Raw genomic sequence first — 13,407 nt, 5'->3', positions numbered from 1 at the left:
CCTAGCACTTATTATCCTATATTGTTCTGATTATGTTGTGGCTGACTCTAGAAGGGGCCTACTCAGGAACCATTTCTCCTTCCAACTAGACCCTTAATACAATTCAAATATCCACACACCACTGCATGTACTTAGGGGGAGACGAGTCTCAGACCCATGAGGAAACCGAACTGTTCCAACTAATCACAGAGGTGATTAGTTAGTAATTGGTTAGGACATGATACAATTCTGAAAAATGAGATGTAGAACAGAAATCAGACACAGGAAGTCTGTTTGGGAAACGTGTTTTTCCATCGTAAAAGAAGATTTAAAGAAAAGAAGATCCTTTTTTAAAACAACAACAACAAAAACAAACCTCTGATAGTTACCTGAATTTGAGAGCTACAACTGTGACAAACACCTTGAGGTCATGGGGGGAACAAGTTAAAAATATATATACATATATATATATAGATATATATAATCACCAATACTCCACAATGGTAAAAATTAACGAAGGACAGGCCTTTGATAATGTCATTGAACTACTTATAGTGACTTGAGTTTCCCACTTTGGGGTTGCTTATGTTTTAAGTTATTTGAGTTACAGTTTTCTGTTATAGCCACAAGGATTCTAGCTAACACATTTGTCTATCTTCCTCACTCCACTGATATTAATAACAATTCATGCTTGTATATAGAAGCTGTAAAAGAACTAAGAATTAAAAAAAAAAAAATCTTAGAAGGCTGTATAGCCTGATGACAGCTGAAAAGGAAGACATTATTAATGTGGCACCATGTAGAGAATCAGAGTCAGCATTTGAAGAAAAGGCTGTAAAAGTCTACTGATTTATCCCCTAGGCAAGAAAATAAAATGAAACTGTGATAGCCCTTTGAAAAGCTGAGTATGAAATGATCACAGGGATCATATTGTAGCAAATTCAGAAGACTTGAGAAATGTCACCTGGCTTTTCTGTTCTGCTGCTTGCTTGCCTTTCCCTTTCTTTCTCACGCCAGCTCAGGTTTTACTTCAAAAGCTGACGAACTTAAAAAAGGAAAGCCTCACCAACATATTCACCTAAGCTCTGAGCAAAGATCCAAGAAAAGGTCAAGGTGAGAGTCAAATCTGCAATTACATTAGCTTTTTGTGGACTCAATATTGAATAATGCAGTAGACGGTTTCTGCAGAATTTTTTATTAGAAATAAGAATTTGAAGAATAGTAATAAAGAGAAAACCTCTATTTTTGGTCTATAAATCTCTAAAAATAATTGGCAAGCTTAGATTCCTCTGACAGATAACTTCTTCCTACTTTTTCTTATTATTATTCTTTTTTTTTTAATTGAATATTAAGCACTTGGCATGGAGGGTCTATACAGCAGTCTATTAAATAGTTGTATCTTATTTATCAATAATAAAATTAATTGTCCATTTTCAGAAGGAAGTGAAAAATAATGATAGATAGAATGGATAACTAAGATTATTGTCTGGTCACATTAAAAAAATTAGTTAACAATTTAAGCTTCTACTAGTGCTGTAAATGGAACTGTATACTTGAGGATAGTCACTTGTAAAATGAGACAATTTGTAAAAGGTACAAGTTCCCTCTTCCTTGAAAGTTTGGTAGAAGTTGTAGGTAGAACCATCTGAGCCAGTATTTTGATGATTTGTTTATTTACTCATTGGCGGGGGTGGGGGTTGATTTATTTATTTTTTAATCTCGTTTAGTCAGTTAGTTAGAGTTTCACATTTGTGCCCTTACATTAAAATCAAACTTTAAAAATAAGCAATAATAATAATAATACTGTAGCTTTAAAAAAGCATAGTAATTTTATCCTTGTTATACCAGGGCTATATTTTCTAATAAGGTAGCCCCAGGCCACAGGAAACTACCTATGAAGTACTTGAAATATGGCTAGTCCAGATTGAGATTGTCAAAAGTATAATACATACTCTGGATTTTGAGAACTTAGTACAAAAGATTTTAAGATAGCCCATTAACAATTTTTATACTGATTGCATCTTGAAATTATATTCTGGATATACTGAGTTAAATAAAATATATTCTAAAATAAATTTCACTTTCTTGAACCCTTTAAAAGTGGCTACTAAAAAATTAAAATTGTGGTATACATTATATTTTCATTGGGTAATACTGTTCTAGGACATTCATCAGTCCCTCTCCCACGATGTGCTGTACCATAGACACTGACATAGGTGTAATTTCTAAAACACAGCAATATGATGAAAACAGTATCCTCCCAAATAGATGTGTGTTCTTGGAAAATTCATACAATTGCCTGCGTTCTCTACTGCATCACCTCTTAAAATCAAAAAGCTGTATGAGATGATTCTTAAATTCCTTTATGATTTTCATATATCTCATGAATTCAAATTTCTTAAAAGATACCAAGGCAGGAACATATAGTTCACAGGATAGCTCAATTCAGTTTAACAAGTATTTCTGAAGCATCTATCATGTGTCAGGTCCTATGATAAGGTAATTTTACACGAAACATTTCCCACTATATTTAGCACTATTCTTCACTTTTGGTAACTTTTCTAGAAATATTTATAGAATAAATAAATACATCTATCATGTGTCAGGTCCTATGATAAGGTAATTTTACACGAAACATTTCCCACTATATTTAGCACTATTCTTCACTTTTGGTAACTTTTCTAGAAATATTTATAGAATAAATAAATACATTATTATGCTACTCTGTCTTACATGTTAATACAGAAAGGAAAATTTACACACACACACCCTCGTACTCCAAGAAACTGGCTATAAATAAATACCAAAAAGTGTTTTTTTGAAAAACTGACTTGTGATTCTTAGCAGAAACTCAAGTGCTCATACAACTGAATGGTTTCTGAACCTCACAGCTAAAAATGCCTTGCTCTTTCTGAAAAATGGAAATGCATTTTGATTGTACAGAAAGAGCACTCCAATTTTATCTGCCTTTGTCCTCTTGGAGGCTTGCCTGGGTCAGTAATTAACAACACAGCTTCTGGGGCTGAGTGAAGGAAGGGGATGATAAACAAGTGCAAATGAGTTACCTTCAAAAAGCAATAGCATAGGGGCACCTGGGTGGCTCAGTGGGTTAAAGCCTCTGCCTTCTGCTCAGATCATGATCCCAGGATCCTCTGCTCAGCAGGGAGCCTGCTTCCCCCTGCACACCGCACCCCCCCCCACTTGTGATCTCTGTCAAATAAATAAATAAAATCTTAAAAAAAAAAAAAGGCAATAGCATAAAGCAAGAGAGCACTTGAAACGTGTCCTTTCAAGGTGTTCCATTAGCTGGCCAAAAAATGAAAATTTATAAACTGGAACCAAGCTATATGCACTCACTTGATGAGTCCGCAGTTACCATAATGCTTTTTCACCTTCTACTATAGTGAGAACTAAAATTATCTAAAATTATTCTAAATGTTCCTCACAAAATGGTTTGCCAGTTTTGTGAGGACTCTTAAACTTCTCAGTTCTTTTTCAAACTATAAGACAAAGAAGTGAGGGAACAGTATGACATTCTGGAAAAAATGCTGTAAATCTGATTTCTGGTCTTAGAACTCCTACAAACTTGTAATGTGAAGCTGAACAAAACATTTAATCTTTCTTTTTTTATTAAATTTTTAAAAAGATTTTATTTATTTGACACAGAGAGAGAGCACAAGTAGGCAGAGCAGCAGGCAGAGGGAGAGAAGAAGCAGGCTCTTCACTGAGCAGGGAGCCCGATAATGGGGCTCGATTCCAGGACCCTGGGACCATGACCTGAGCTGAAGGCAGCCACTTAACTGACTGAGCCACCCAGGCACCCCACGTTTAATATTTCTGATGTTTCTTCATTTGCAAAATGAGGATTAAGCCCTATGTATTCTAAAGGCTAATGAGGAGATCAAATGAGATAATCTTCAGATGAAACATTTATCAATACATAAATGTTCTACAAATGTAAACTATTTTATGTATGATCATCAGAGAAGTCTCTTATCAGCTAAAATCTGGTACTATTACATGTGGTCCTAGATCCAAAGGAGAAGACAAAGAGGAAACATAAATAACATTATATCTACTATTAGAAATAGCACAATAGTCATAAACCAATATTTAAAAGCATTTGGTGCAGCAGTTAATTATATAGACTCTGGAGACAGACCAGTAAGATCTGAGGTTTGACTGCTGTTTACTAGCTGTGTGATTTGGGACACACCACTTCATCTCTATTCTTTAGTTTTCACATCTGTAAAATGGGGGTAATAATAGTACATACCTCATAGGTTTATTGTTAAGAATAAAGTACTTAATATATATAAAACATTAGAATGGTGTCAGCATATGGTAGGTATCATACATGTGTAGCTGCTTTTTAGGAGTTCATTCTATGATGCTTTAAACACTAGGCTAAGCAAACTAGCCTTTGTCTCACACTGTGTGAAAAAGAGCATAGAGTTCCCACATGCACAGTAGATGGTGGAAGTATCACAAAGGCATGTTGTAGAATAAGGAAAGCAACTTCAGTACTTAGTTCACAAATCGACAGCCTAGGTGAGCTACATGTTCTAGATGCCTACAATAGATGGGAAAACAAAGCTATCTCATGTGGGACCTTGGTAAAATTTGTGGCTCTTTAATTTTACATTCTCCTCAGGTACTGAAATAACAACCAAAAGTGTCTTGTATTTGTATTGTGATTTCCAAAATCACCTTCACATCCATTACCTCATTAGAACTTCAGGGCTAGGGGTGCCTGGGTGGCTCAGTGGGCTAAGCCTCTGCCTTTGGCTCAGGTCATGATCTCAGGTTCCTGGGATCGATCCCCACATCGGGCTCTCTGATCAGCAGGGAGCCTGTTTCCCCCTCTCTCTCTGCCTGCCTCTCTGCCTACTTGTGATCTCTCTCTCTCTGTCAAATAAATAAATAAAATCTTAAAAAAAAAAAAAAAAAAAGAACTTCAGGGCTATTAAAGGTCAACAATGAACTCACTTTCACCTGCACATAGCTCTTTGAGGAATCGAGTCAATTCAATATTTGCAATGGAGAAAAAAGGTGGGCTCTTTGCCAGACACTTTCTGGCACCTCCTAAGTCTGAGCTTTTCATCTGAGCCAACTATAGGTCTGGCAGTATGCAAAGGGACAGCTCATCTGCTCAGCAGATCTTGTTGCCCCTTTACTGTGGCTGGGCCAACTTTCCACAAGCAGCTCGCTGTCAATAGGTGAATCACTGCCTGCATCTTCCTCTAAAGGAAAGACATTCTGAATGCATCATCAAGTTCAAGAGTGTGAAGCAGAGAAGACTGACTGGTTGGGGACTTTCTTTAGGATTTTCCCATTGGCTACACCCAGTGGCGTCATACCATCTGTGGGATTCAAAGGTAATTTTCCATGAGACTATCCCTACTGGAAATAAAAGTCTTGGGCTTTTGCCTATCTTATTTGACAACTGTTACATCAGCGTTGTTGATTTAGAGCCCCAAGATGAGCAAATATGGCAGAGTTCCATGCAAATGTTTTCATGGAGTCATACCTTAAGAAACCTGCCCAGAGAAAAGCATTGACATAAACTATTTTGTAAGGCCCAGTTAAATCTAATCAGAACACTTGCTTCATAAATAAATTGTTCTAAGAAATTACACTGCCTGGTTTTCTTTTATCTAAATACTTATTGAAATACTTACATATAGCTTGACAATGAAATGTACTAAATGCAGGTTAATCTTTTATCATGAAACACAGTGTAACGTCTGAAGGTCCAAGACTTGGATTATCAATCATAAGACTTTAGGTATCGAATGTCTATAATTGAGCACATTTGCATTCACCCTGGAGCAAAACAAGGTGGCTCTAAAAATTCTTTCATCATCTTGTGTTCTTTGATTTTGGTCCTTTCTCCTATGATTTGAACTTTTTAAACTTTAAGGATTAAAGAAGAACATAAAAGAATGTAAAACACCTAGAGGCAATTACACAATTTCTGCTTATTTGGAATCCTTCCTCCAAGACCTAGAGCTTTGCCTGAAATACAGTAGTCATTTAAAAAATTATAAAATAGCTATCTCACAAGTTTGGGTCATTCTAACCACACCAACATTTTTATTTATCTACAGAGATAATAGTGTTAAACACAGTAAAGGGAATTGTTCACTACTTTTTAAATTAACATATAACGTATTATTTGTTTCAGAGGTACAGGTCTATGAATCATCAGTCTTACACATTTCACAGCACTCACCATAGCACATACCCTCCCCAGTTGTCCATCACCCAGCCAACCCATCCCTCCCACCCCCCTCCACTCCAGTAACCCCCACTATTAAATAACAGCAACGAAAATGTTTTCGTTTGCAGGAACATAATGCTAAACAGCACAAAGCCAAAAAGTAAACTATAAATTAATTACAGAGCATTATTAAATGAGTCAAAACCATTCTATAAATAAATAATGCAGTACTTTGTTAAAGGTTGTTGCTATTATGTGTGAGCCCTCAGGATGAAAACTAGGAGTCCTATTTTTAATATGTTCGTCACATTAATTAATGAACAATATAAACAATTCATGCAAGCACGTCAGCTAAGCTTTACTCTTGGGAACTAGCAGGACATTTCAGTAACAAGAGATAAAAGCAGGGAACACTCTCTTGACTTGGAAAGTTAATTCTAAATTCTTTATTTTCCCCAATGGGTAGGGTTTAAGCAAAATACGGCACAGAAGTGAAATACATAATCAAAGCCAACTTTCCTTTAGTAGGGGAAATATGATCCTTTCACTATTTTGAGATGATTTGGATGTTGTCTCCAAACTGGCCCCAGGCAATCTCTTCTGTGTGGTACTCATGGCACTGGCTCTTGCCCCATATACTGTCTTGCAGAAGGAGGGGGGAACATGACTCAGTGCTTCCCCACTTCCCCCCAATGCCTATTAAAGTTATGTTCTTGAGAAAGAATCTAATCTCACATAGTCATACTTGCATGAATTCAAATTATCACTTGAGCTTTCCATGAAGCATTTGCTTCTCTGGTCTTACCTCCGTGCTGAAATACCAAAACACAAAAGCTTTAGGTTTTTTGTTTTGTTTTGTTTCTATTCAAAATAAATTTTAAGCATTAGATATCAGAAAGATAAGGTCTTTTAGTTGGTTTATTTGGCTTTAAAATCAAAGAGCTTTGTCTGCCACTGAAATAACATATAAAGAAATTTAGTCATACTGTTTCAGCTATTTAAAAGGAGCTATATACAGTTCATTTTTTTGGTGGTTCAGGCTCTGGCACTTTGTTTATACTCAATATTGGCTACTTGGCCATCTCATCAGTTTCTTCATGTCTGACACATATTTCTGACTTCTTGATGGAAGTCATCCTCTACTGTAAGGATTCAGCACCATCTGAACAGAAACATAGCTGAAACCATATCCATCTTTTTCTTCTACCAAGCCACTGGCCTTTTAAATTTGCCCATTCCCCAGTCTTTACAGCTCAGTCATGACTGATATTTATCTCCATGCTCCAATGCATTAGTTGTAAGTATCAGTGATGTTCTACCTAGACAATATATCCAGAAACTTCCTTTGTTCTGCTTCCATGAATTTAGTTTATTACCTCACTACTCTTTTTCTTAAACAAAAATAGTATTTGCTCATTATATTAGTTTTCTAGGGCTGCCATAACAAATGTCACAAGTTCTGTGGCTTACACAACAGAAATTCATTTTCTTCCAGTTCTGGAGGCTAGAAGTCCAAGATCAAGGTAAGGACAGGACTAGTTTCTTCCAGAAGAGCCTCTCCTTGTCTTGTAGATGGTCATCTCCCTTTGTCTTCACAAAGTCTCTATGCCTGTCTGATTCTAATCCCTTCTTAGAAAAACACCAGTTGTATGGGGTTAGGGCCCACCCAGGTGACCTCATTTTTTTACCATAATCATGTTTTTAAGGGCCCTATCTCTAAATATAATCACATTCTGAGATACTGGAGTTAGAATCCCAACATGAATTTTAGGAGAACACAATTCAATCTGTAACACTTATATGTTTCTATGGCACATACCCTCATCCCAGAATGCTGTAGTTCCCCTTATCCATGGAAGATATATTTCAAGACTCCCAGTGGATGTGTGAAACTACAGACAGTTCTGAATCCCACATGTATACCTATGATAAAATTTAATCCATAAATTAGGCACAGTAAGAGATGAACAACAATAACTAATAATAAAATAGAACTATCATGCTATAATAGAACTTATGTGAATGTGGCCTTGATTTCTCTCTCAAAACATCTTATTGTACTATACTCACTTATTGTACTATACTCTTCTTCCTCTCATGATCATGCAATATGATAAAATGCCTATGTAAGGAGATGCAGTGAGGTGAATGACATAGGCGCTGTGACATAGCATTAGGCTACAACTGACCTTCGTAAGATATGTCAGAAAGAGGATTGTCTGCTTCTGGACTGTGGTTAACTGTGGTAATGGCAACCATGGATTAGGGAGGCCTACACCAATATTTTTTTCCCAGAACCATTTTGATAGTTTTTAGAAAAACCATGTTCTGCAGCCACAGAACTTGAAACAAAGTTTAAAGTTTAAAAGCCACATCTTTTAAACAAAGCACCACTCTTCAGAATGCCCCATGTTAATTTCCCCATTTCCTTACTGAAGGCCTTTTTTAATGCAAATGTCATTTTCAAGCTTTCTTTCCTATGATTCCAGGAAAACACAGTCACTATGGATTACTCACACACAGACCTCTATATCCTATGTCTGTTGCTTCCACTTCCATTCTTCTCCAAGACTCTAGAAGTCATTCTGCAAGACTCTAAAATGAATGCTAGTATGCCTCAGCATAACCTTTCTCAAACTTATACACACCCTTCCAAACAACAATTGTTCCCAGTTCCTTGAACCATAGCCCATCTATTCAACCTTCTATTTCATTTATCATTCTCTGCCAGTTTCCTCACCCCCCAAATCCTAAGTACTCTTTTAGAGAAGATTTGTTGCATCGTGGGTACTGAATAAACCATTGATTGAACTGAGTAAAGCCAATTGTTTATTCACCATCATTTGTTTGAGGGGATAATATGATTAAAATATCCCAAATAATTCTTACTTGTTCTTGTGTTCATCCTATAGACAGTGCATAAATCATGGCTTAACAACTAAAAGACAGCAATGGTTATTTTGGTTGATTATTTTTCTCCTGGAAATAACAAATTTTTAAATAAAAATTTAAATAATTTAAATAATTACAGATTGTTAATTTTGTATCTATCTGTTTTTTTGTAAATGTATATCTTTTACCACAAATTTTTTGGTGTCATTTGTGAAAACTGCCTGTGTGATTTGGAACATATCACTTTACCTCTCTATTCTTTATTTCTAAGAAATATTCTAAGTGTTTAGTTTAATTTTAGTATTTAATTTAAAAAAATAATTTAATTTAATTTAATAGTAATTAGTATTTAGTTCTAAGAAATATTCTTATTATCTACATTATGAGTTAGAGATCCTGAGGGTCCATTACTGACCAGCTTACCTAACTTTTTGTAAGATCTGGTGTCAAGGCACTTTTTGATCATTTCTAGTTGATCTTCCATTGCACTTTAGTGTTCCAAGGTCTACTTTCCAAGGTTTACTTTGCATTTGGCATTAAGGTTTTAGTTCTTCTCTATCATCTTGTTCTTGAGAAACCTTAACAAATTAACTTAAGGCTTTGAAAGAAATATATGAATATAGAGCAAATGTGGCCACCTCTGATAGTCTTGTTCATATAACCTTTTTCATCTCCCAATCATCTTTGCTGCACTTATTATAGAGACTAGAGAGTAAATATTAAATTTCCAATATCCTTACCATTAGAGATGTCCATATGGTATGGTTCCAGCTAATGGGCCATAAGCTGAAATCTTTTAAGGGCTTTGAGGAAGACTTTTGTGTTACTGATAAATGGAATAGACACAACTAGAGCTGCCCCTCCTCCCCAGTCCTTTTCCTTCTCCTCATCACCGCATGTGACACCAACATGGTGTCTGTAGCCACACTAGCGTCTCTTGCTGCCCTGAACAGTCACCAAGAAAACTGCACAGACGGCCCTCTGGGCTTGGTGCTAGCTGAAATGCCTCCAGTGGCCACTTTGTCAAAAGCAACCCCTATCTGTTCAAGCCACTATAGGTCCTGGTAACTCATTATTATTCTACTTGTGTCTTTCTTTTTTTTTTAAGTTGATCTTTGGGTAAAAATGATGAATGCATCTTTTATGGTTTAACTCCATTTACAGTCACTGAGCATTGACCTCCACTCCCCGCCTTATGCGGGCAGAAAGTATGTTTTTTGAGTAACAAAGATCAGTGGGGAGTCTGCTTCTCCTTCTCCTCCTGCCTCTCCCACTGCTTTTGCTCTCTTTGTCTCTCTCTGTCTCAAATGAATAAATAAAATTAAAAAAAAAAAAAGGCTGGTAACTTGTCTGACAAAAGCAGTTCAATGTGAGAAGTGTTAAATATTTGGCAAAAATATTTAAAATGAATACAACAAAGTTGGCAGTTTGAGTTTTTCTTCTTTGGCCACAGAATGTGCTTCCTAGTCAAAATCCAGTTACAAACCCGAAAATTCAGTTCCCAAGGTCAAAAAGAAGCAAGGGAAAGTGAGCGGACTGTTTTCACATAAATCTCTTTTCAGTAAGGCAATTTTTGTTATCCTCTTCCTTTTCCCTCAGGGATTATTGCTATTTTTTTTTACATATCTGAAGACAAGGGAAAAGTTAAATTAAAAATTAGATGGAAAGAAGGAACTTTGTGAATTATCCATTGATAGCCTTCAGTTAAGGATTATTATCATCTGCTTCTCATTAGTGGAGGGGGCATAGAACGGCATAGAATTTTGTTGTCCATCTGTTTGTTTCTGTTTTATTTTTTATGTTCCCTGTCCAGAATACCTCATAAATATGGGAGGGCCACAGTGGCTCAGTCAATTAAGCATCTGACTCTTAATTTCAGCTTAGGTCTTGATCTCAGGGTCTTGAATTCAAGACCCATGTTGCACTCAATTCTGGGCTTGGTGCCTACTTAAAAAAAAAAAAAAAAAAAAAAGAGGGCGCCTGGGTGGCTCAGTGGGTTAAGCCGCTGCCTTTGGCTCAGGTCATGATCCCAGAGTCCTGGGATCGAGTCCTGCATCGGGCTCTCTGCTCAGCAGGGAGCCAGCTTCCCGCCCCCCCACCCCGCCTGCCTCTCTGCCTGCTTGTGATTTCTCTGACAAATAAATAAATAAAATCTTTAAAGAAAAAAAAAAAAAGAATACCTCAAAACTGATCCACAGCTGACAAAAATACCATTCATTTATAAAAGAAATTCAGGAAGCTGAGTGTGCCTCTCTTGAGCTCATTAGTAGAACAATTAAAACAGCTGTTATGATGCTGTTTTAGGGTTCAGATTTTCCAATTTATGTGGCCCAAGGCATTGTTCATTTTTAGGGAGAGATTCTGGATCCAATTCTGCCAAGTCCTAAAGAGTTCTAATTAAAGACTCCTTGGGGAGTTTTTCTTTGATCTGCTTGATTCCAGTTTTTATACTTAATAACCTACTAAGATTATTTCTGGTAGGGATAATTTATCTTTAATTGTAATGCCTTAATTGTTTTTTACACATATCCTGAAATCCCAGGACAGTAATCTCATTAAGAAATACAAAATTGTATTTATAATATATGAAAATGAAAACAATACATTGTTTAAGGATGTAATGCAAACTGTTAAACCTGCAGGACTTATTTATGCTGAACCCAAACTGAAAAGTAATATTGCTGCTTATCTGAATAATAGATACCCTCATATGTTTAATGCTAATCTTAGGGCTCTTTCAGGGACAAAATTTACACATAAATGCACAGAATCATTATGTCTCCAAGCAGTTTCAAACTGAATAGTGACCTTTCTCCATAGGTCTGATAGCCTTGTAAGACTGGTAACTTGGAAGGGGGGTGCCGTGTGGGTGGTTCAGATGGTTGAGCCTCTGCCTTCTGCTTAGGTCATAATCTCCAGGTCCTGGGATCCAGCCCCACATCAGTCTCCCTGCTCAGTGGGGAGTCTGCTTCTCCTTCTCCTCCTGCCTCTCCCACTGCTTTTGCTCTCTTTGTCTCTCTCTGTCTCAAATGAATAAATAAAATTAAAAAAAAAAAAAGGCTGGTAACTTGTCTGACAAAAGCAGTTCAATGTGAGGAATTAGAGGAAACAAGAGGGAGGAGCTCACCTGGAGGACTTTCCTTGAAGTTACGTTTGCATAGTAAATACCTTGGTTGCAAGGCATTTACTTTTTTTTTTTTTTTTTGGCATTTACATGTTTATGTTAGTTGTCAGCACCCTGGGAAAACCAGTACCTTCCAGCAACTCCTTGACACCACCATTGGTTTAAATGAGGTTTACAGTGAGGAGAGCAGGACGCTATTAACAGGGGTGTATAACATTAATGAGGCTCTCTCCTCACCTCCTTATTCCTTGAAACAAATCCCTTCTTATGTTCTATTAATTACATTGTATGCATATCATCTATAGAAGAGATAAACTGGTGAGTCAGTCCCTCATTAGTAAGAATAATGGAAATCATCCCGCTCTTCCCACCTCTTTTTGAAATGTTACTGGCAGGTATTTTTTCCCTTTTCTAAAATACTCTGTCTTCTGTTTTTCGCTTGGCTAGTTCCTATTCACCCTTCATTTCTTAGCTTTTACATTATTTCCTCCCATAAGCATTGATTTTCTGACCCCATATTAAATGGTTCTCCCCTTTTTAAAATCTTCTGGGCTTTTTACTTCTCCTTTGATGTGCTTTATCTGATTATGCATTTAATTTTGGTATGACAAGTTTAATGTTTGTCCTCCCTTCTCATTTGTCAGGCTTGTGAGGGCAGAAACCATGCCTGCTTTATTCACCAATGTTTTCTGAGAGCCCAACCCAGGCCGGGATAATAGAAGTGCTCTATATCAGCAGTAAAGGGCTCAGATTGTCTTCCTGGACTAAGAACATGGGAATCAGATAATAGTAGAAGTCTTCAGACAGTAGAACACGCATTTTGCAGAGAAGAACCCTGTGAAGATTGCAAAGTGTCCAGACCCTGGAACAAAGAAGAAAGGCAAGGAAGAACTGTATCTTTTTCATAGTCTTGCTCAGGGTCATGGTGGTGGCTAACAATCTTTGTTACTCAAAAAACATACTTTCTGCCCCCATAAGGCGGGGAGTGGAGGTCAATGCTCAGTGACTGTAAATGGAGTTAAACCATAAAAGATGCATTCATCATTTTTACCCAAAGATCAACTTAAAAAAAAAAGAAAGACACAAGTAGAATAATAATGAGGGCTTTTTTTTTTTTTTTTTCCTCCCTTCTTCTTTTTAAAGACTCTGTGGTACCATTCCAAGTGTCTCCCTCTCAGGGATAAAAGAA

The 13,407-nt window shown here is 36.7% G+C and overlaps 1 protein-coding gene across 20 annotated transcripts in view; it reads right to left on the bottom strand.

The window, feature by feature from the left end:
• PDE4D (phosphodiesterase 4D) overlaps nucleotides 1-13,407 on the bottom strand; it is a 1,511,392-nt gene that overhangs the window by 321,491 nt on the left and 1,176,494 nt on the right. The gene's annotated exons all lie outside the window — the stretch shown is intronic.

The sequence above is a fragment of the Mustela nivalis genome (assembly GCF_964662115.1).
Source record: "Mustela nivalis genome assembly, chromosome: 3".
NCBI classification, from domain to species: domain Eukaryota; kingdom Metazoa; phylum Chordata; class Mammalia; order Carnivora; family Mustelidae; genus Mustela; species Mustela nivalis.
The sequence above is the reverse complement of the archived record's forward strand: the minus strand, read 5'-3'. Positions and strand labels throughout refer to the sequence as shown.